This window comes from Vombatus ursinus, unplaced genomic scaffold, assembly GCF_900497805.2.
Source record: "Vombatus ursinus unplaced genomic scaffold, bare-nosed wombat genome assembly UNPS02014355.1, whole genome shotgun sequence".
NCBI lineage: Eukaryota > Metazoa > Chordata > Mammalia > Diprotodontia > Vombatidae > Vombatus > Vombatus ursinus.
Genome location: NW_020954133.1, coordinates 198164 through 220001, shown reverse-complemented (window position 1 = coordinate 220001; position 21838 = coordinate 198164). Strand labels below are relative to the sequence as shown.

Genomic DNA, 21838 nt, shown 5'->3' with positions numbered 1-21838 from the left:
CCCACTTGGATCCGGGTGTTGTGGTACTACTCTGGAAGTCATTATTATCACTGTCATCATTATAATCCATAAATATTGTTTTGTGCTTATTCTGTGTAGGAAACTAGGAAAGAAAAAGCTGTACAAAATAGACTGCTTAGACTGAGCTTATAGTCATATAGGGGAGGCAGGATATACATATAAATTAATGCTTAACCATACAAAGGAGAATATGAAAGATACAAAAAATGATGCCTTGGGTCTTCAGAGAAGGAAGACAGGAACAGTAGGCGAAGACCTTCTGGAGAAGGAGAGAAGCTGTCCAGTATCACCACCACCACCATGGTTAATACTATCACGTTTGCCATCCAATATCATAATCACCATCATCACATTAATACCACAATATTTCTACTGATGTGTATAGCAAGTGTTCAATTTTACAAATTGACAATTGTCTCAATGCCTCAGGAGAATTGTGAAGGCCCCACTTGAATGGGCCTGCTACATACACTAGTTGACCATCATGACATTCAAAATGGGTATCAAATATCTCTGTATATTTTCTCTACTACATCAATTAAATGAATCATCGTTGGTGGATTTTGAGCTGAATAGTTCCTTTCTCCTTGACATCTTTTATCCCACATCTGTATAATCACTATCACTTGTCAAGATGATCACCACATTCATTGCTACCACCAACAGCACCAGCATTACTGAGAGCTGACAAACATCTACAGGACAATGCTAGACCATTTAAAAAAAGAATCAGCCAGACTCTATTCTTCATACGCTCCCAAAGTTCATCAGCAAAGACATAGATACAGATTTATGTGCTGAGAACATAAAAAGTAAACCAGTGTAAGTGGAAATCCTACTATTGAACAGGACCAAAATTGCATTGGAAAACAAAAACATTAATAGCCTTCTTATTCAGTAAACAAGAATTTATGCAATGCTTACTATATTAAAGTCATGAGTTTGAATTGCTATGGATTTTAAATGTGAGCAATCTTATCGAAGTTAATGGCATCATATTGAAGAATTCCTTGATAACCAAGGGACATTAAATAAAATATTGGCACTAAGCCCAAAGGCCCTACTAGAGCACAACAAAATTATTAGTCCCATAAGTACATTAGGTTACTGAGCAAAGAAGTGTTAACAAGACAATACAGAAGATAGGATCAGAGCTGAGTTTACAATGCCATGCCTTGGAATATACTGCTTCTAAACCACTTCTCTTTTATATATTAATTTATTTTGATTTATCAATAATCATTTCCATGTGTTTTTGAGTTTAAAAATTTTCTCCCCCTTCTTCCCCATCACCCTCTCCAAGATGGCGCACAATCTGATACAAGCTATACATTTACATTCCTATTAAACATATTTTCACATTAGTGATGTTGTGAGTAAAAATTAAAACCAATAGGAGGAACTATCAGAAAGAGGAAATAAAACTCAACAGAAGAGAAAGTAAATAGCAATTCAACTTCCATAATTCTTTCTTTGGATGTGGATTCCATTTTCCATCACAGGGCCTCTGGAAATGTCTTAGATCCTTGTATTGCTGAGAAGGGTTAAGTTCATCAATATTAGTCATCACACAATGTGGCCGTTATTGTGTACAACATTCCCTTGGTTCTGCTCTCTTCACTCAGCATCAGACCATACAAGTCTTACCAGGTTTTTCTGAAGTCAGCCTGTTCATCATTTCTGATAGCACAATAGTATTCCATCACATTCATATACCACAACTTGCTCAGCCATTCCCCAATTGATGGACATCCTCTCAATTTCCAATTCCTTGCTACCACAAAAAGAGCTGCTATGAATATTTTTGTACATGTGGGTCCTTTTTCCATTTGTATGATCTCTTTGGGATATAGCCCTAGAAGTGCTATTGCTGGGTCAAAGGGTATGCACATTTTTATAGCCCTTTGGGCATAGTTCCAAATTGCTCTCCAAAATGGTTGGATCATTTCACAACTCCACCAACAATACATTAGTGTTCCAACTTTCCCACATCTTCTCCAACATTTATCATTTTCCTGTTTTGTCATGTTGGCCAGTCTGATAGGTGTGATGTGTTCCTGAGAGTCGTTTTGATTTGCACTTCTCTAATTAATAGTGACTTAGAGCATTTTTTCATATGAGTATAGATGGCTTTAATTTCTTCATCTGAGACCTGTCTGTTCATATCCTTTGACCATTTATCAATTGAGAAATGGTTTGTATTCTTATAAATTTGACTTAATTCTCTATATATTTTAGAAATGAAGGGGCAGCTAGATGGCACAGTGGATAGAGCACTGGCCCTGGATTCAGGAGGACCTCAGTTTAAATATGGCCTCAGACACATAAGAGTTACTAGCTGTGTGACCCTGGGCAAGTCAATTAACCCCCATTGCCGAAACAAAAAAAAAAAAAAAGAGGCCCTTAACAGAGAGACTGGTTGTAAAAATTATTTCCCAATTTTCTACCTTCCTTCTAATATTAGTTGCATTGGTTTAGTTTGTGCAAAAGTTTTTCAATTTAATGTAATCAAAATTATCCATTTTGCTTTTCATAATGTTCTCTATCTCCTCTAAATCACTTCTTTCAATCATTTTGACCTTCTGCCAATGCCAGTGTGGTAGCTGGTTGGGTATACTGGAGTGCTTTCCATGATTTTAGCAAACACAAACACATCATACTTTTTTTCTTTTTTTGGTTGTTGTTGTTAGTTTGAATTCTGAACCACAAATAAATGTTCTATAACAAAAGCAATCATAATGCCCACCTTGATTTAATGTGAATGTTCTAAAAACCCAACATGTGCCTCACACTAAGACTTCTTTGCTACTATGGATGGAATTCAACTGAATGAGAAATTCTGTGTAATGACTGCATTCACAATTCCCTCTTCAGATTCCTTCTTCAGTTTGTCATAATTAAACTTTTTATCTCTTCTAGTGACTATCACAGTGACATGTGAACAATGGATACATATTAAATGTGTGTATGATTTTTTTTGTTGTTATGCAATCATTTCAGTTGTGTTGAACTCTTTGTGACCCCATTTGGGGTTTTTCTGAACAAAGATACTGGAGTGGTTTGTCATTTCCTTCTCTAGCTCATTTTATAGATGAGGAAACTGAGGCTTGACATGTCACTTATCAGGGTTAAGTGACTTGGCCAGGGTCACATCACAAGTGAGTATCTGAAATTGAACTCATGTCTTCCTGACTATAGGCACAGCGCTCTATCCACTCTGCCTCCTAGCTGACTTGCTACAGGACTGGTTTACCTCCTTTTCCAATTATATATGTCCTTTATAATGTCTCATATTCTACTTTTTTGCACAGAAACTGTTACTGATAATATATAGCTGATGACTTATGCCTATTCTGTGTCATTCTTCCAAACATTTTTATTGACATGCTCTATTTCTTATATCATAGTCATTTCTGATATACCTTCTCCTGCTCCCAAGACCCTTGAATTATTCCTTGCAACATTTTAAAAAATAAGGTAAGGAAAACTGACCAATGCAGCAACTGTGTCTGACATATTACCCAATACACTGGACCCACCCAAAGAGTTCACCACCTCCTCACAGAGAAGAAGAGGTACATTTTTTAATCTTTTCTGTGTAACAAGATTTGTCATTGGATCATAAATACAGAACTCAGAGCTCTTATATGCTTACCCTCTCACTTCACATAAAAAGCAGCTGAGAACTTGAGAGGTGAAGTGATTTCTCACAGGTTTTACAGTAAGTAGCAAAGATTTGACCCAAAGTCATAGGTTCATAGGTTCACAGGTTTGGAGCCTGAAGGGACCTTAGACTCCACTTAGATCAGAGCCTTCCTTTTACAGATAAGGAAACTGAGACCCAGAAAGGTGAGTGGATTTACTTGAGATCATACAGGTAGTAAGTAGCACAACTAGAACAGGAAACCAGGTTGTTTAAGTATAAATTCAGACTTCTTTCCAGTACTGAATGCCATGTTAGACCCTAAACTCTAAGAGTGAAAAAGGACCTTGAACTCATTTAGTCAGACTTTTATTGATTTTACATGTAGAAACAAGCAAATCAATGTTCAGAGAAGGAAAAATACCTTGTCCAAGGTCACACAGTGGGCCAGAAATAGATAGGGAAAGGGCCAAAACAATGAGCAAGCTTCATTACCCTCCTCTTATCCATTTGCTCTACTCCTAACTCTCTGGTCCTTCTCTACCATGCCTCTACAGAAGCCTCCTAATCCTGGAAGTTTGCTCCACTTCTGGACTTCTCACACTAGATTTACCTTCTACCCTGGAACTCCTACCTTTGATTGGTTGCTTCCTCCCAGGACCTCCATTTTGATCTTCTTTGTTATGAAAGAAGGATTTTATGATCTGACTTTTTTTGTGCCTTCCTTTGCTTATGATCCCAGACAATTACTTGAATTATAATCCCTTTGTTAAGGTAGGGGTCTGCTTCCAATATGGCAAATGTCATATCCCAAGCTTCAGGGAGTTTTGTGAAGCTGTTTTCAGAGATACTTCTAGGGACTTGTAAGTTTTCAGTTCTCTCAAGTGCTATGATCAAGGGCGAGGTGTTTGCTCCTTTCCTGGACTGTGTTCTGGTCTATGAGTGACCACAAGCACTCTTTTCTGCTTTGAAACTTTGAGGAGGATTCCCTCTCCACCACCACTACAAGCTCCACTACACCAGTGCTCCTTCTTGTCCCAATATCGCCACCCAGAAGTGTGATCCAGATCCAAACACAGGTAATTTAAGAGAATCCTGCACCATCAAAGAGCTCCCTGCAAACCCTCTCTGATCAGCCACTGGATTTCCCCTCAGTCTGTGGGCCTGAAGCTCAGGAAGCAGCTGCTGCTTCAGGGATGCAGCCAGGGCTGTGGCTGGGACTGTGCTTCTCTCTCACCATAGTCACAGACTTTTCCTACGGACTTTCTAAGTTGTCTTTGGTGTTTGTGGGTTGAGAAGTCTAGAAACTGCCACAGCTGGCCATGATTCAGTCCTCTGAAGCCTGCTTCAGGTTCGCTGAGGCCTGATCTTTCCCTGCATACCCACACTGAACTGCATTCCTCTCCCAGCCAGGTGATAGACCTTTCTAATCACCCATCCAGGTTGTCTAGGGCTGGAAATTTGTTTCACTCTGGCTTTTTGTGAATTTGTTTCACTCTGCTCTAGAATTTGTTTAGAGACATTTTTTTTTACAAGTATTTGGAGGGGTTTGGGGGAGAGCTCAAGCAAGTCATTGCTTTTACTCCGCCATCTTGGCTCTGCCCCCTCAAGACCTTCATTTTAACAAAATATCCAAGGCAGTCACATCTTCCTTCTTCTCCAGGCTCCACTCCTGACTCTTCAGGCTTTCTTTACCATGCCCCTAAATGGATATCTTCTCCTCCCTCTCTAGCCTTTTATTGTTTCATTTTATGGGTTGTCTACCCTCATTAGAATATAAACTCCTTGAGAATACGGAACATCTTTTTGACTTACATTTTTATTCCCACTGCTTAGTACAGTGGTTCATGCTTAGTGACTTAATTTGACTAGAATCTATACCTGGAAAGGAATGGAGGAAGACTATGGGTCCTGAACTTAAAACCTACCTCTCTTCTTTTCTTCTGCAGAATTCCTTGATGCCTTCATTGCTCCTTCCCTTCCTTGATGCCAGAGCAGCCTCACAGGCACAGAGCTCAATATTTGTACATTGGTAATGGTTCTGCATAACTAGTCTATCAAGCATTGCAGCTCATGATGCTTTTCCCAGGACTGTATCAGATTCATTTTAGATATATATATTTTAAACTAGTCCAGTTATATATTTTATTAGGTACTTACATACTCTTTCTAAAATAATGATAGTGGTCACTTTTAGGTCAATTTAAATTTTGCAAAACACTTTATATTCATTATTTCATTCTAGCTTCCACTAAACTCAGCCAGATAATTATTGTTTCCAGTTTATAGCTGAGGAATCCAAGTCTAAGAGATGTATAATATCTTCTTGACTTTCATGTGAATTGGATTTAAGTGAGGGAGAATTGTAAACCAACCTCTCTCTCTTACAGAGTCATTAGAGTCTCGTAGCAAGACAAAGGTCAAGATGCCTGGTGATGCCTCAGGAAGCAGTAAATGGCCTTGCATGTTCAATGTCTGGCAAAGTTCTAAGCTCTCCACAGGGCCTGTTTCCACCTTCTTTATGTGTCATTGGAATAAATTGTTCTCTTCTGTCTATTTTGCCAGGAAAGTCTATACCTACTTGGGGTAGATATTCCCCTAAATAATCATCATTTAAGACTTGCTGGTTACCCTCAACTGATTTAGCCTTTCTATGGAGACAGTTTTACTAGGATGTGTCTGTGGCACATGGTACAGCTTCCTGGAGCCATAGGTGAGGGCTGAGTGGCAGGTGGACCCCAAAGGTAGAGAGCAACTCTGAAAAGGGCTTGGCAAGCCCTCATATCAGATGTGCTAGTCCTTCTGAATACCCTAGAGATATATAATAATTCTTCCATTGTAGAGCACTTGGGAATTATTAGTGTCAGAGATGGATTCAAATCCAGGTCTTCCAGAATCTAAGTCCAGTACTCAATTCACTACACATGTACTATTGTATTTATAGCCATATTTTGTGCCTGAGTTTGTAATTGTGTAACAATGGTGGTTGGCTTCTAGAGAGTAATTTGGAACTATGTCCAAATGTCTACAAAACTGTGCATACCCTTTGATCCAGCAATACCACTGCTAGGTCTGTATCCCAAAGAGATTTTTTAAAAAAGAGTAAAGGACTTATTTGTACAAAAATATTTATACCAGCTCTTTTGGTGTTGGCTAAAAACTGGAAATTGAGGGGATGCCTATCAATTGAGGAATGACTGAACAAGTTGTGGCATATGACTGTGATAGAATATTATTGTGCTACAAGAAATGACAAGCAGGCTGATTTCAGAAAGACCTAGAGAGGCTTACATGAACTGATAGAAAGTGAAGTGAACAGAACCAAGAGAATATTGTACACAGTAACTGCAATATCCTATGACAAACAACTATGAATGACTTAGCTGTTGTTAGCAGTACAATGATCCAAGTCAATCCCAAAGGACTCATGATGAAACATGTTCTCTGCCTCCAGAGAAAGAAATAATGTTTCTGAATACAGGCTGAAGCATATTATTTTTCATTTTCTTTCTTGTTTTTCTTCAAGTCTTCTTGGACAAAATGAATAATGTGTAAATGATTTACATGATTGTGTATATATATATATATATATATATAATGTCTATCAGATTGCTTACTTTCTCAGGGAAGAAGGGGTGGAGGGAAGGAGATATATATATATATATACACACATATATATATATATATGTAATTTAGAACTCAAAACTTAAAAAAAATTATCATATACACCCAGTATGTTAGAGCTTATACAAATGGCAGCCACCAGTATCTTTGTGTAGATAATGTAAAACCAACACTTAAAGTCACAATGAACTTGATGGAATGATGTTGTGTGTAATTGGTGTTTTTTTTCCAGTTTCCTTGTTCAGAGTTTAGTCTCAGAGAATAACCTGATGAGCTTCCTATGGATCTCCTTTGTCTTGATAGAATAGATGACAGGATTGAGCATGGGAGGGACAAAGAGGTAGATAAGGGACATTAATATGTACACGTATGTTGGTGCATATCTGCCATAGTGGTGAACCATGGATACACCCAACATGGGCACATAGAAGATTAGTACTGCGCATATGTGAGACACATAAGTGTTGAGAGTTTTAAGCCTCTTTTCTTGGGAGGCAATAGCCACCAGAAAGCAGAGGATGAGAATGTAAGAGATGAGGATGAGCACAGAATCCAGGAGAAAGGTAGAGATGATAACACAGAGACCAAATATGCTATTGACAGTGATGTCCCCACAGAGTAGATGGATCAGGTGTGGGTGTAGGCAGTAAGCATGGGACAAGATGTTGACTTTGCAGAAGGGCAGATGCTTCAGGAGGAAGGGCAATGGAAAATCCACACAGAAGCTGCAGATACCAATGAACAGACTCATTTGTGCAACTCGAGTGTCATTGAGAATGGTAGAATACCTCAGTGGGTTGCAGATATCCACATAAAGATCAAAGCTCATAGCCAGTAAGATCCCAGACTCCGTGAAAGAGAAAAAAATGAATGAAGAACATCTGTGCCATGCAGGCATCAAAGGCTATCTTCTTGGTATGGAAGCAGAAAGTGGCTAACACTGAGGGCAGTGTGGGTAAGGACACACCAAGGTCATTGACTGAAAGCAGAGACAAGAAATAGTACATGGGTTGGTGCAGACTTTGCTCCTCTTTGACAATGAAGAGAATTAGGCTGTGTCCCACAATAGAGACAGTGTAGAGGACTCCAAGCAGAAGGAACATCCAGTGTTGGGAGTCTCCCAGCCCTGGGAGGCCAGTTAGAGTGAAGACAGGTGACCCTGTGTCATTAGTGGACGAATTTCTCATCCTGGGAATTTTGTTCAGGCTATACAGTCAGATTTCATGGAAAGGAAAGGAAAAGTTAGGTCATTGTTGATCAAATCTCTCAGTCTGGCATTTAAGTCCTCTGTAATCTCAAACCACTCTTTTCAAAGTTCTATGTCACTCTATTGCTCAGCATATACCTTCTATTCTAGTGAGGGAGGTCTCCTAAACATCTCCTGTCCTTTACTCCTTGCCAACACTTGGAATAACTTCCCTTAGACTTTTGGTTAATCCTCTCCATAATGTTCTTGAAGGAAATTTATAACTTAACTCACTCAGGAAATCTTTCTTGCCAATCCTAACCTCTGCAGATCTCTTGGCTTTCCTGATTGATAATAGTAAATGATAACAACTTCAGTTTATCAGTTTAGTCCTTTGTTTGTAACCATAGCTTATGTCCTCACATTTCCCCAGCTCCCTCATTCCCACCAAAGAACAGGGAACAGAAATTTTTGCCCTAACTTTTTCTCTACATTGTACGTCCTCCCCCTTTTTTCCTGTTATGTACAATCCTCCATTCTTCTTCTTCTTCCTTTTCCTCGCCCCCATATTACTACCTTACTTTTTTTCTCTTCCTTCTTTGCTTTTCCTCCTTCTTTCCTTATGCTTCTCCTCAAAGCACAGCAAGCCACACCTTGACTGTTTCTTTACTTTCTAGCAGACCTCAATCACATATCCTCTTTGGGATTGGGGAGAATGAAGGCTACTTTTGTTGCCTGAATTTATGTAATCTACAAGACTGGGAAGAGGTAGAAATTCTTAAGCAAATTGAGTTAGTTATGTCTAAAAAGCTCTATTCGTAAATTTAGGAGAAATAACCTCAAAAATAATGTTCAAATATAAGGTTGTTGGACCTCAGAGCTAGAATCATAGAATCTCAAAATTTTAGAGTTGAGAGGGACCTTACTGGCCATTTAATGTAAGGCATGGTCCCAAATGAATCTCTCCTTCACTGAACATGAAACGTATTATCTAAGTATTGCTTGAAGATGCCTAATGAGGGGAACCCCATTACCTCTAGCAGCTTTTGAATACTTAAATGACAGATAACTTAAATAAACTTTGGATAACTTAAATAAAACCACTGATACTGAAATATAGTTAAGAAAACATTTCTTAAAATAACAAGTTTAAGGCTCCCTTGCTAAGAATCCCTGGTTTAGAAAGAAATATAAACTCCTTTGTTTCACATTTAAGGTCCTTTAAAACCGAGCCCCAAGATAGAGTACATTATTCCCTTCCTCAATTCAGTCAAACTGATCTTATTTTCCCTCATGTGTGGCAAGCAACTTGAGCACATAAATGTAAATTAAGGGCTCTCTGACTATCTCCCTACTCCTTTTGTTTTTTTTTCTCCCTGTCCAAAGATATTCATCTTGGCAGAGGAAGCAGAACAAAATTAAAATTGAACATCTCTGAGTTTTTTCTGTTGTCAGCTATCCGTTCTTTAATCCTTCTTTTCCCTCCAATACAAATAAAAACAAAGACATATGTTCTCCTTAGCTTTCCTCATCAGGGTCATCTCATTATGAGGGTTAGTACTCAACTCTAATTTCAGTGTCCAGTTTTTGTATTCCTGGTATGTTACCTGCCCTTGTTTTATACAGATAGATAGATATAGATATATAGATGTATATATAGATAGAGAGATGGATATACACATATATACACCCAAATACATACAAACCTATATATGCACACATACACATATATAGGCATATATGTGTATGTATATCTATATAAAGCATGTACACACATGTAAATATGTGTATATTTATGTACATGTGTGTGTGGGTAACTTTAGAAGTAACGTAGTCCAGCTGGTTCATGAACAAGAATCACCTCCAGAACAACTTCAAGTTGTCACACAACTTTTGCTTAAATCTCCATAACATAAAGAAATGATTGATTTTTAGAGTCAATTCATTCCAATTTTGGACAATTATTACTGTTTCCAAATATTCATTACATTGAACTAAAATTCCCCTTTCTTTCTGCCACTTCTACCAAATTTTCCCAGTTCTATCCTGTGCAGTCAAAGAGGATAAATCTAATCCCTCTTGCATGAACAACACTTCTAATGTTTGCAGAAAACAATATTTTCTACTGTCTCCCCACCACCCCAAGTCTTCTCCAAGCACACAATCCCCATTTGCTTCAATGAATTCTAACATATCATGATTGCTAGTGCCCTCATTATCCTAGACATCTTCCCCACCTCAATGTCCTTCCTCAAAAATAAATGGAATAAAGATATTTCAATTTGCTTATACATAGAGATTTTCCTCTCCAATAACTGATGTTTGACTCTGTCTTATGAATCTCATTCCCACCTCCTTCTCTCTCTTTCAGGCTGGTACTATAGTATTTCTTTACATTCACAGAATATAGATAAGGTTCATCTTCATTTTATTTCAGATTCTTTTTCCTTTAGGTATTATTTCAGCATGGCCTCTGCCTGGTTCATGTGGATAAAAACAGCTGCTACATTTTGGAGATTTAGAGCTAAACTTTTCTATGGTTCCCTTACTGGGAAGACTTCAGAAAGGGCTTTTCCCTTTTAACACAAGTCAAACTGGACAACCCTAAATTCTGTGAACATAGTCTATACTTGCCCAATCCTTGGCCTTCATTCCACCTACTCCTTATCCTGTCAGTGCCCTCAGTGCCCACTTATTTCTCTGTTGGTCAAAATCCAAGATTTATTTAAGGCTTAGTTACAATGCTCCTTTACCTTTGAAACCTTCTATGACTCTCTTACCAGTAGTATTCTCACCCCCCATGTTCTCCTATATAACTCTTTCCATTAATTATGACTTTTTGTCACATCTTTCCTTGTTTTCTCCCCAAAATTATTCCTGTTTTATCCCATCTACTAGGCTGTAAGCTCCGTGTGGACAGGGACCATTTTTTGTATATCTTCGAATCTCTCCTAGTGCCCAGCAAAGGACAGTGCACACAATGAAAAGAATGGAAAACTTTTGAGCAGGGGAGTGAGTGATATAATGCTTTGCTAATAATAATTCACATTTCTGTGATGCTTTAAGGTTACAAAAAGCTTTCCTTACAACTATGACTAGGTGTTTGAATAACACATGGACATCATCATTATATCACATTTAAATAGCACTTAGAGTTCAGAAGTCCTTTCTCATAACAGGAACTGCAGAAGTCTTATTATCTCCAACCCATAGATGAGGAGGCTAAGACCCAGAGACAGTGAGCAATTTTTCCACAGTGCTAAGGATGATCTTTCAGGTGCTGGGATAAGCAGACTTGTCCTTTAGGAAGGTAGTTCTGGTGGAGTGTGCAGTGTGGACTGAAGAAGTGGAAGACAGACTGAATGGAGCCAGGGATACTTGTTAGGAGGCCATCCCTGTAACTCAGGTCAATGGCAGTCAACAGTTTAAGCTAGGCTGTTGGTGATTGGAATAGTGAGGATGTAGAGGCATATAGAGAAGTAATGTAGCCTGATGCAATGTAAGCTGAACTGGGAGGACTATAAAAGACAATCTTGAGATTTGGAACCTGGATGACTAGGAGGACAGCAGTATGAGCTACGAGATCATTAACTGAATTAGGTAATCAACAAATCAACTAATTCTTATGTAAATAAAATACTATATGCCTGATTGTATTAGGAACCAGGCGTCCAAAAAAGGAGGTTTTCATTTTTCCTTCCCACCTGGTGTGTGTGTGTGTGTGTGTGTGTGTGTGTGTGTGTGTGGGCACATGAATGTATATGACAGAGAAAAAGAGACGGAGACAGAGGAACAGAGATGCAGAGACCCAAAGAAAAAGACAGAGAGGCAGAGGGACAGAGGGACAGAGAAATGGGAGCCATTTCATCCCATCAGGCCTCAGCAATTAGAGTGGTGAGATCAGATGTAGCTTTAGATAGGAGGCCATTTTCAATTCCTAGAATGACTCTGCAAACGGTGGTCTCTGACTCCTTGACTGAAAGATGCTAATCTTGTGGGGGCAGGATTGGGCTTCAGAAGGGAAGGTCCAATGCTTTACTACAGGAGAACATCACAGAGTTAAGTGCTTGGAGTAACATAGGATCATGGATTTAGAGCTGAGAGGGATCTTAAATGCCATTGAACAGATAAGGAAAAGAAGGCCCCAAAAAAGGTAAGTAACTTGCTCAGAGTTACGTAGCTAATAAGTGTCTGAGTCAGAATTTCAGCTCAGGTCTCCCTGCCTCCAAGTCCAGCTGTTTTGAGCATGCTATGAGAGCTGGAGGCACACAAGACAGGGATGTATGATGCAGATTCTTTCATAGAAAAATAGATCTAAATCTAAAAGGGACCTCAGAAACCATCTAATCTCATTTTACAGGTGAGGAGAGTAAATCCAAGGAGTCACTTGCTACAGTCAGTTCCCCTGAGGTGAAGCAGAGATCTTTTGACCCATTCTGTCATTGTCATCTAGACACATACAAAATTTCCCACACTAACAGAGAACTTACATTCTGGAGAAGCTTGCTGAGAGACTAGGCATGAGTAACAGGCAAGACTCACATCCATAGGATGCAGATCCAGGGAGGTAAATGGTCCCACTGGCCAGAGCTCTGGGGAGTACTGTTTTCAGTTCTGGGCACTATATTTTAAGAGAAATAGTGACAAACTAATATGACCAAGGGAGTGCCTTTATCTAACAAAGACCAGCCTTCTGGCAGTCCATGGTACCTGGCTTCAAATATGTGAAGAGCTTTCATGTGAAAGATTAAGTAGACATTTTGCGAGGCTCTGGATGGGAGAAATAGGACCTCTATGTCAAAATTATAAGATCATTTTTTTTTGACTTGACATAAGAGTAACCCTGTAACTATTGGTGTTGTGCATGAATGGAATTTACTCCTTCAATAGTGAGTGAGCCTCCTCCCTCCAGTCCGAGGCCTTGAGGTCCTAGCTGTGGGTCTGACCCACTCTGCCTATCAGACAAGCTGGACGAGCTCCACGCCACTGTATCCCTTAGCTCCCTCTGGTGACCTCTCCATGGCTCATCATTGAACTGAAACACAAAGTAAGAGAAAAACCTTTTAATAGTACTATCTTAGAAAATGTCATCAAACAGGAAATTCAGCATCATTATCAACTGAACCTTAAATACATCAAAAGAATTTTATATCAACATGGTGTTATCACTATTGACCTGATGCAAAAATAGTAACCAGAAAAGCACTAATGATGTGGACATACCTGATGTGGCTTATTATTTTGAGAAAGTAGAAAAGGCGATCTCTCTTTTATTCCAGTAAAATTAAGGGGTGAAATCCTTGATCTTGCTAAAACTTTTATTATGCTGATGGAAAGGCACCTGAGTTTTCAATGCAAAGACTAAAAGCTAGTGTTGTTGCTGTCATTGTGGTTGTAGTTCTGGCACTTATTGCTGAAAGTGTTGTGCTGGTTATGTCCAGGAAGAAAAGGAGGGCAAAATATGAAAAAAAAAAACTGAAATAAAGGAGATGGGTGAATTGCATAAAGGACTCTCCACATAACCACCAAAATGTGAAGACAAGAAGAAAAAAAAATAGATATTGATACTGTATGTGTGGATATGGGGAAAAAAAAGAAGCCTTGCCAGATTACTATCTTGTTAGGAACAACAATAACCTAAATTTTGGCCATCCCTATCAAAAAAAATGAGCAAGCAATAGGGAAAAAAAACCCTCCTGACTGTTGAAAGTTACTACGGTGACAAGAAAGATCAAAACATATACTCAGAAAAACACAACAAAGTCAAAGCTCCTAAATCCAAAGCATCCAAGGAAAAATATAAATTGGTTTCAGGTCATGGAAGAACTTAAAAAGGATTTTGAAAATCAAGTAAGATAGGTAAAGAAAAAATTGAGAAAAGAAATGAGAGTGATGCAAGAAAATAATGAAAAATGAATTAACAGCTTGGTAAAGGAAACAAAAAAAATAGAAGAAAATAACACCTTAAAAAACAGACTAAGGGGCAGCGAGGTGGCACAGTGGATAGAGCTTCAGCCTTGGAGTCAGGATGACCTGAGTTCAAATACGGCTTCAGACATTTGACACTTACTAGCTGTGTGACCCTGGGCAAGTCACTTAATCTCAATTGCCTCACCAAAAAGCAAAAAACAAAACAAAACAAAAAATAGACAGGGTCAAGTGCTAAAAGAGGTCTCAAAAAACCAATGAGGAGAAGAATGCCCTAAAAAGCAGAATTGGTCAAATGGAAAATGAGGTACAAAAGCTCACTGAGGAAAATAGTTCCTTAAAAATTAGAATGGAGCAAATTGAAGTTAATAACTTTATGAAAAATCAAGAAACGTTAAAACAAAAACAAAATAATAAAAAAGAAGACAATGTGAAATATCTCATTGGAAAAGCAACTGCCCTGGGAAATGGATTCAGGAGAGATAATTTAAAAATTATTGGACTTCCTGAAAGCCATGACCAACAAAAGAGCCTAGACATCATCTTTTAAGAAATTATCAAGGAAAACTGCCCTGATATTCTAGAAGTAGAGGGTAAAATAGAAATTGGAGGAATCCAGTGATGCCTTCTGAAAGAGATCCCAAAATGAAAACTCCCAGGAATATGGTAGCCAAATTCCAGAGTTCCCAGGTCAAGGAGAAAATATTGCAAGCAGCCAGAAAGAAATCATTCAAATATCATGGAGCCACAGTCAGAATACCACAAGATTTAGCAGCTTCTACATTAAAGGACCAGAAGAATTGGAAGAAGATATTCCAGAGGGCAAAGGAGATAGGATTAGAACCAAGAATCATCTACCCAGCAAAACTGAGTGTAATCCTTCAGGGGAAAAATGGATATTCAATGAAACAGAAGATGTTCAAGCATTCTTGATGAAAAGGCCAGAGCTGAATTGAAAAATTGACTCTTAAATACAAGACTCAAGAGAAGGTAAACGGGTAAACAGGAAAGAGAAATTATAAGGGGCATAATAACTTTTAACTGTTTACATTCTTGCATGGGAAGCTGATATTTGTAACTCATAACACCTTTCTCATGATTAGGATAGTTAGGAGTATATATAGACAGAGGGCAGAGGTGTGAGTTGAATATGAAGGGATAATATCTAAAAAATAACATTAAGGGGTGAGAGGAATGTACTAAAAGAAAGAAAAAGGGAGAGGTAGAATGGGATAAATGATCTAGAATAAAAAAGGCAAGAAAAGCTTTTACAGTGGGGGGAAGAAGAAGGGGGATAGGAAGAAGTTGAGGGGGAGTGAGTGGCTCAAAGAAAGAATAACCTGCACAGTCAATTGGGTACAGAAATCTATCTTACACTGCAGGAAAGCAGGAGGGGAAAGAGATAAGAGAAGGTGGAGGGGGAGGTCATGGAAGGGAGGGTACATTGGGGGAAGGAGTTGGCAGAAGCAAAACACTTTTGAGGAGGACAGGATGAAAAGAGAGAGAGAATAGAATAGACTGGGTCAGGAGAATAGGATAGAGGGAAATACAGTTAGTAATAGTAACTGTGAAAAAAAAATTGAAGCAAGTTTCTCTGATAAAGGCCTCATTTCTCAAACCTATAGAGAACTGAGTCAAATTTATAAAAATAAGGGCCATCCCCCAATTGATAAAGTATCAAAAGATATGATCAGTTTTCAGATGAAGTAATCACAGCCTTATGAAAAAATACTCTAACTCACTATTGGTTGGAGAAATGGAAATTAAAACAATTCTAAGGTACTACCTCATAACTATTAGATTGCCTAATAGGATAGAAAAGGTAAATAACAAATGTTGGAGGGGATGTGGGAAAAATGAGATTTTAATGCACTGTTGGTAAAGTTTTGAACTGATTCAAACATTCTGTAGAGCAATTTGGAAGTATGTCCAAAGGGCTATAAAACCATGCCTTTGTCCTAGCAATACCATTACTAGGTCTGTATCCCAAAAGAGATAAAAACAAAAAGGAAAAGGACCTAAATATGTATGAAAATATTTATAGCAGCTCTTTACTAGGGGTAAAGAATTAGAAGTTGAGGGGAAGCCCATCAGTTGCATTACAGCTGAACAAGTTGTGGTATGTGATTATGATGGAATACAAGTGTACTATTGGAAATGACAAGCAGGATCCTCTCAGAAAAAACCTGGAAAGACTTACATGGGCTGATGCAAAGTGAAATGTACTGTGTACAAAGTAACAGCAATATTGTAAGATGATGAGCTGTGCATGACTTAGCTATTCTCAGCAATACAGCAATCTGAGACAACTCTGGAGGACTTATGAGGAAAAATGCTATCCATTCCCAGGGAAAGAACTGATGATGTCTGAATACAGATTGAAGAATAGTTTTCTTTACTTTCCTTATTTTTCTTGAGTTTTTTTGTCTGTTTTCTTTTACAACATGACTGCTACACATATGTTTTATGTGACTACACATGAATAGTATATCCTAAATAATAATAATAATAATAATAATTATAACAGTAAAAAGTACTTCAGGTCTTCATAAAAGGAATGGTAAGTCTGCTTCCTTTACATTTTTTTTCATTAGTTCCTTTGACATTCTTGACTTTTACCCAAATGAATTTTATTATACTTTTATAATTCATTAAATTTTTTGGAAATTTAATTAGTATGGCATTGAATACATAAATTAGTTTAGGTAAAATTGTCATTTTTATTATATTGGCCTTCACCTACCTTTGAACAATTCATATTTCTCCAATTATTTAAATCTGATTACATTTGTATAAAAAGTTTTTTTTTAATTTTTTAATAATTTTATTTATAAAATATTGTTTTTGGCAGCTATTCTCCCAGGTATGTTAAACTGTCTAGAGTTATTTTAAATGGAGTATCTCTTACTGTCTCTTCTTGTAAGGTTTTGTTTGTGATATATAGGAATGCTACTGATTTATGTAGATTTACTTTATGTCTTGCTACTTTGCTAATGTTATTAATTGTTTCAGCTAATGTTTTAGTTGAGTGTTTAGGATTTTCCAAGTGTATCATCATATTATCTGCAAAAAGAGATAGTTTCGTTACCTCATTGCCTATTTGGATTCCTTCTGTTTCTTTTTCTTCTCTTATTGCTCTTGCTAGGATTTCTAATACAATAATGAATAATATTGGTGACATTGGCCATCCCTATTTCATACCAGATCTCACTGGGAAGGCATCTACTTTATCCCCACTACAAATAATGCTTATTGATGGTTTTAGATAAATGCTTTTTATCAATTTAAGGAAAAATCCATTTGTAGCTATGCTTTCAAGTGTTTTAGTAGAAATGAGTGTTGTACTTTATTCTTCTTTTCTCTGCCTCAGTGTTTTATGGGACAGAGAGCTGAAGCCATGTGCTTGAAACTGTTTTGGAATGGATTCTATATTCTATATTCTCCTCCAAACAGTGGTGAAGATCATGACCTGACCAGATTCAGGCAGGAAAGCAATGGCCCCATAAATATCTGAATCATATTCTACTCTCTCACTTTGAACTTTGAGCCTAGAGCAGGGGATGGGAACCTGTGGCCTACAGGCCACTTGTGGTGCTCTAGGTCCTTAAGTGCAGCTCTTTGACTGAATGGAAACTTCACAGAACAGATCCCCTTAATAAAAGGATTTGTTCTGCAAAACCTGGACTCAGTCAAAAGGCCACACTCAAGAATCTAGAAGGCTACATGTGGCCTCAAGGCTAGAGGTTCCCCACCCTTGATCTACAAGATACTTATGCACTCAGGGAGGAGGGTATGAAGCACCAAGAGGGTCCTAAGCCACATCTCATCACTGATTTCCACTGTTCCCTCTCTCTGTCCCTTCCCTGGAGTCTCAAATCAAGCTATGAATACAGTGATGACAGACCTGCTCACATTGTGATAGGCAGGGAGAAGGATACACACAGTTCTGTGTATAAGGCTATCTTTCCATCAATCTACTTTTCTAGATGGGTCTGGTGAGTTCTGGGATCCTCTTGGGCTGGTGAGCTTCTTGGTCTCTTCTGTTTTCTTCTGGTCCTATGGCTACATAGAGTAAGTCTCAGGGATGGAGCAATGTTACTGAGATACACATAGTAGGAACTCAAAGAAAGTAGTGAACACTGGATTGGATGCTGGGAAAACCGGTGAAACTCCAAATTTGTCAGCAATGAATTGTGTGACTTTTGGTAAATCCCTTCCCCTCTCTGGGCTTTTGTTTCCGTGTGTGTGTGTGTGTGTGTGTGTGTGTGTGTGTGTGTGTATACGATTCCTTTGAGCTAAGACATAATTGGAAGAGCTTAGAGGCAAATAGGCAAAGGGAGGTGAATGTCTACAGCATAATTCAGGTTCTGAAGGCATCAGTTTCCCAGAGGGAAGGAACTGGAAGTGGAAAGAAGAATGGGTATGAAATCCATCCTCCCAGAATCCTTAATAAAAAACATTTGCATTTCCCTAAAAAAATGCTTTTATGATAACATTGCTGTAAGGTAGATATCAGAGATATCATTACTCTCATTTTATACCTAAACTGAGGGTTGAGAGATTAAGTGTCTTGTCCATGGTTAAACAACTATTAATGTTAATGTCAGAGCCAGTATTTAAATCCATGTGCTCCCGACTCAGCATTCAGAAACGTTTGCATTATACCCACAGCTCACTCTTAGGACCACATAGCTGATCTCTGGGATTTCTTTCATAAAAGCTAGAGTTCAGGTCAGGTCTAAGGCTGTTCAGCACAGAGACAGTGGGATGGACAAGAACAGGGTTCTGCAACCATGAGAAGGAACAGAAGAGACAGACATGGGGCTAGGGAGCAACACTCCTAGAAAGCTAGAACTACAGAGGACTGACTTCAAGTTAAGGACTCCTGCTTTAAAGTTACTACCTGAGGGCTTAGAGAAGATGTCAGATAAAGAATGAGGTGTGTGTGGAGGGGAATGCATTTTCAATTCCCTGCTGTCATGACAACCACAGAGGCAGGCAGGGTCAGAACCAGGGTGCAAACCCAAGGACTTGAGCCTGAAGGCTCAAGCTTTTTTCCAGTAAGCTCTGTCATTAGAATGATAGCTCCTTGAGATCAGAGACTGTCTTTTGTCTTCAATTGTATTTCCAGCACTCAGTAACGTTCCTGGAACATAAGAGGTGCTAAATAAATGTTTGTTGACTTTTGCCAAGCTATGGGATCATCATGTCAAAAAACATCATTTCTGGGAGGAAGAAAGTAGTCCCAGCGAAAAAAAGTAGCCCAGACAGATCTGCGGATTCATAACCCATTCAGGACCATTTCTACTCCCTCCACCCTTCCCCCACCCTCACCCCGATGGCCCACTCCCAGATGCTAGTGACTCCACCCTAAAATTGTCTTGTATTTATTTTGTAAACATTTTGAATATATTTCTATACTTTGGAAAGACATATGTACATAAATTCCTTGAAAACAGGGACTGCTTTTATTTTTGTCTGTATTTCTAGCACCAAAGAGTGCCTGGCAGTTCCCTTGCTGATTGATTAACTGATCTTGCGTTCATTCTGATTCTTTCTTCAGAAAGTTCTTAAGTTTCCTTCTGGGCTGGTCCTCTTCATCCTTTCTAAGATAATGTGAAGATAACCAGTGAAGGTCAGGAAGAGTCAAGGATAAGGCCTGAGTTATTTGGTAGGATGTCATCTCAAACAGGGCAGCTTGCTGTGGTGCAAAGAACATGGCATATAGAGGATCTGAAGGCTAGTATTCAAATCTGGAATCTGCTACAAATTAGCTACATAATCTGGGAGCATGACTTTCCTCTGTTAAATGAGTAAATTGGTCTAGATTAGGACTTCTCAATTTTTTAAGTCTCAGGACAAATTTACTCTCGTAAACATTATTGAACCTTCTTCCCTCCCCCCCTGCAAAAAAGCTTTCATTTGTGAATATTAAGTCTATCAATAGGGACTCTGTTTGAAATTAAAACATCTTAATGTTACTGTGAAAATAGTTCTAATCTTTTGGACATCCTGGAAGAGTCTTGAGGACCTTCAGAGGTTCACAGCAGATGTTTTTAGAACCTCTGCTCTAGATGGTCCTAAGGTACCTTCCAGTTCTGATATACTGTGGATCTGTTAATTCTCTTCTTTTGTGACCACTACCCTGCATTCCTATTACCAAATTACCCCTTCACTTCTAGGTATCAAGGACTCTGCAGCATAAAGAGATTTTGTAGGGAAAGCATTCCCTGGGACCTTTTGGATCCTTGGTTGTCAAGCCACAAGCCCTTTCCTTCCCATAAATGGTAATACAATTAATCCATAGTGGAGGGACAGGTATATGGGCAGCCATATTTTGGCTCTGATAAAGATGTCTTCTTCAAGTCCCTACTCTATGTTCAGGCACTCAGTCAAAAGGCAATTATGATGCATTTAATGGGAATATGTTGTTGTTAAATTATTTCAGTCATGTTTGACTCTCTGTGACCCTATTTGGGCTTTTCTTGGGAAATATATTAGAGTAATTTGCCACTCCTTTTCCAGCTGATTTCATAGGTGAGGAAGCTGAGGCAAACAGGGTTATGTGATTTGCCCAAAATCATGGCTATTAAATGTCTGAGGCCAGATTGAACTCAGACCTTCCTGACTCCAGATTTGGTGCTTTAGCTACTGTGCTACATAGTTGCTCATGGGAATATAAAGAAAGACAAAAATGTGGTCCCTCTCCTTAAGAGGCTCATATTCTAATGGGGAAGATAGAATGCAAATAAACACATACACACAAAAAATCTACAGTGTCAATGGAAGATAACCTCATTGGGAAGGTGGCTGGTAGTGGGGTCTATTGTGTGTGTGTGTGGGGGGGGACAAGGAGGACAGAGAGAGACTGGGAAAGGTCTCTCCTAAAAGGTGGCATTTAAGCTGAATCATGAAGCACACTAGGGAATCCTGGAGACTGAGTAGAGATGGGAGAATATTCTAGGCATGAGCGATAGTTAGTCAAAAGGCAGAGAGAGGAAGAAATGGAATACTGAGGGCAAAGAATAGCAGTTAGGACAATGTAGATGATAGAGTTTATGTAAGGGAGAATGCTAGAAAAGACTGGAAAGTGGTCAGTATTATTTGACCTTCATCCATCTCCCAGGGCACTCCTTTCTCATAGTCTCTCCACAAACTAACTCTGCTTTCAGAAAAGGCTTTAAGTTGTTAACCAATCGCTAAGATGTCCTCACTGTAACTGGGCTGATGCTCCCAGGGCACCTGCATATTGAGTTTGGCCTCTCCTGGGGAGGAAAAGATTGTATCTCCTGAGAATTGGCTCTGGCAGTAGGAAGAAGTAGGAGGGATGCCGGACAGAATCCTTTCCTTGTTTCCAGGGATAGAGTGACAGACAGTTCAGTGATGAGGGACATAAAGAATTGTGTGTGTGTGTGTATTTAAATGAGATTATTGGT

At 38.7% G+C, this 21838-nt stretch overlaps 2 pseudogenes; one reads left to right on the top strand and one right to left on the bottom strand.

The window, feature by feature from the left end:
- Window positions 1-7529: 7529 nt before the first annotated feature.
- On the bottom strand, window positions 7530-8475 carry LOC114042307 (annotated as a pseudogene).
- A 3797-nt stretch (window positions 8476-12272) lies between these two features.
- On the top strand, window positions 12273-13996 carry LOC114042337 (annotated as a pseudogene).
- Window positions 13997-21838: the final 7842 nt, after the last annotated feature.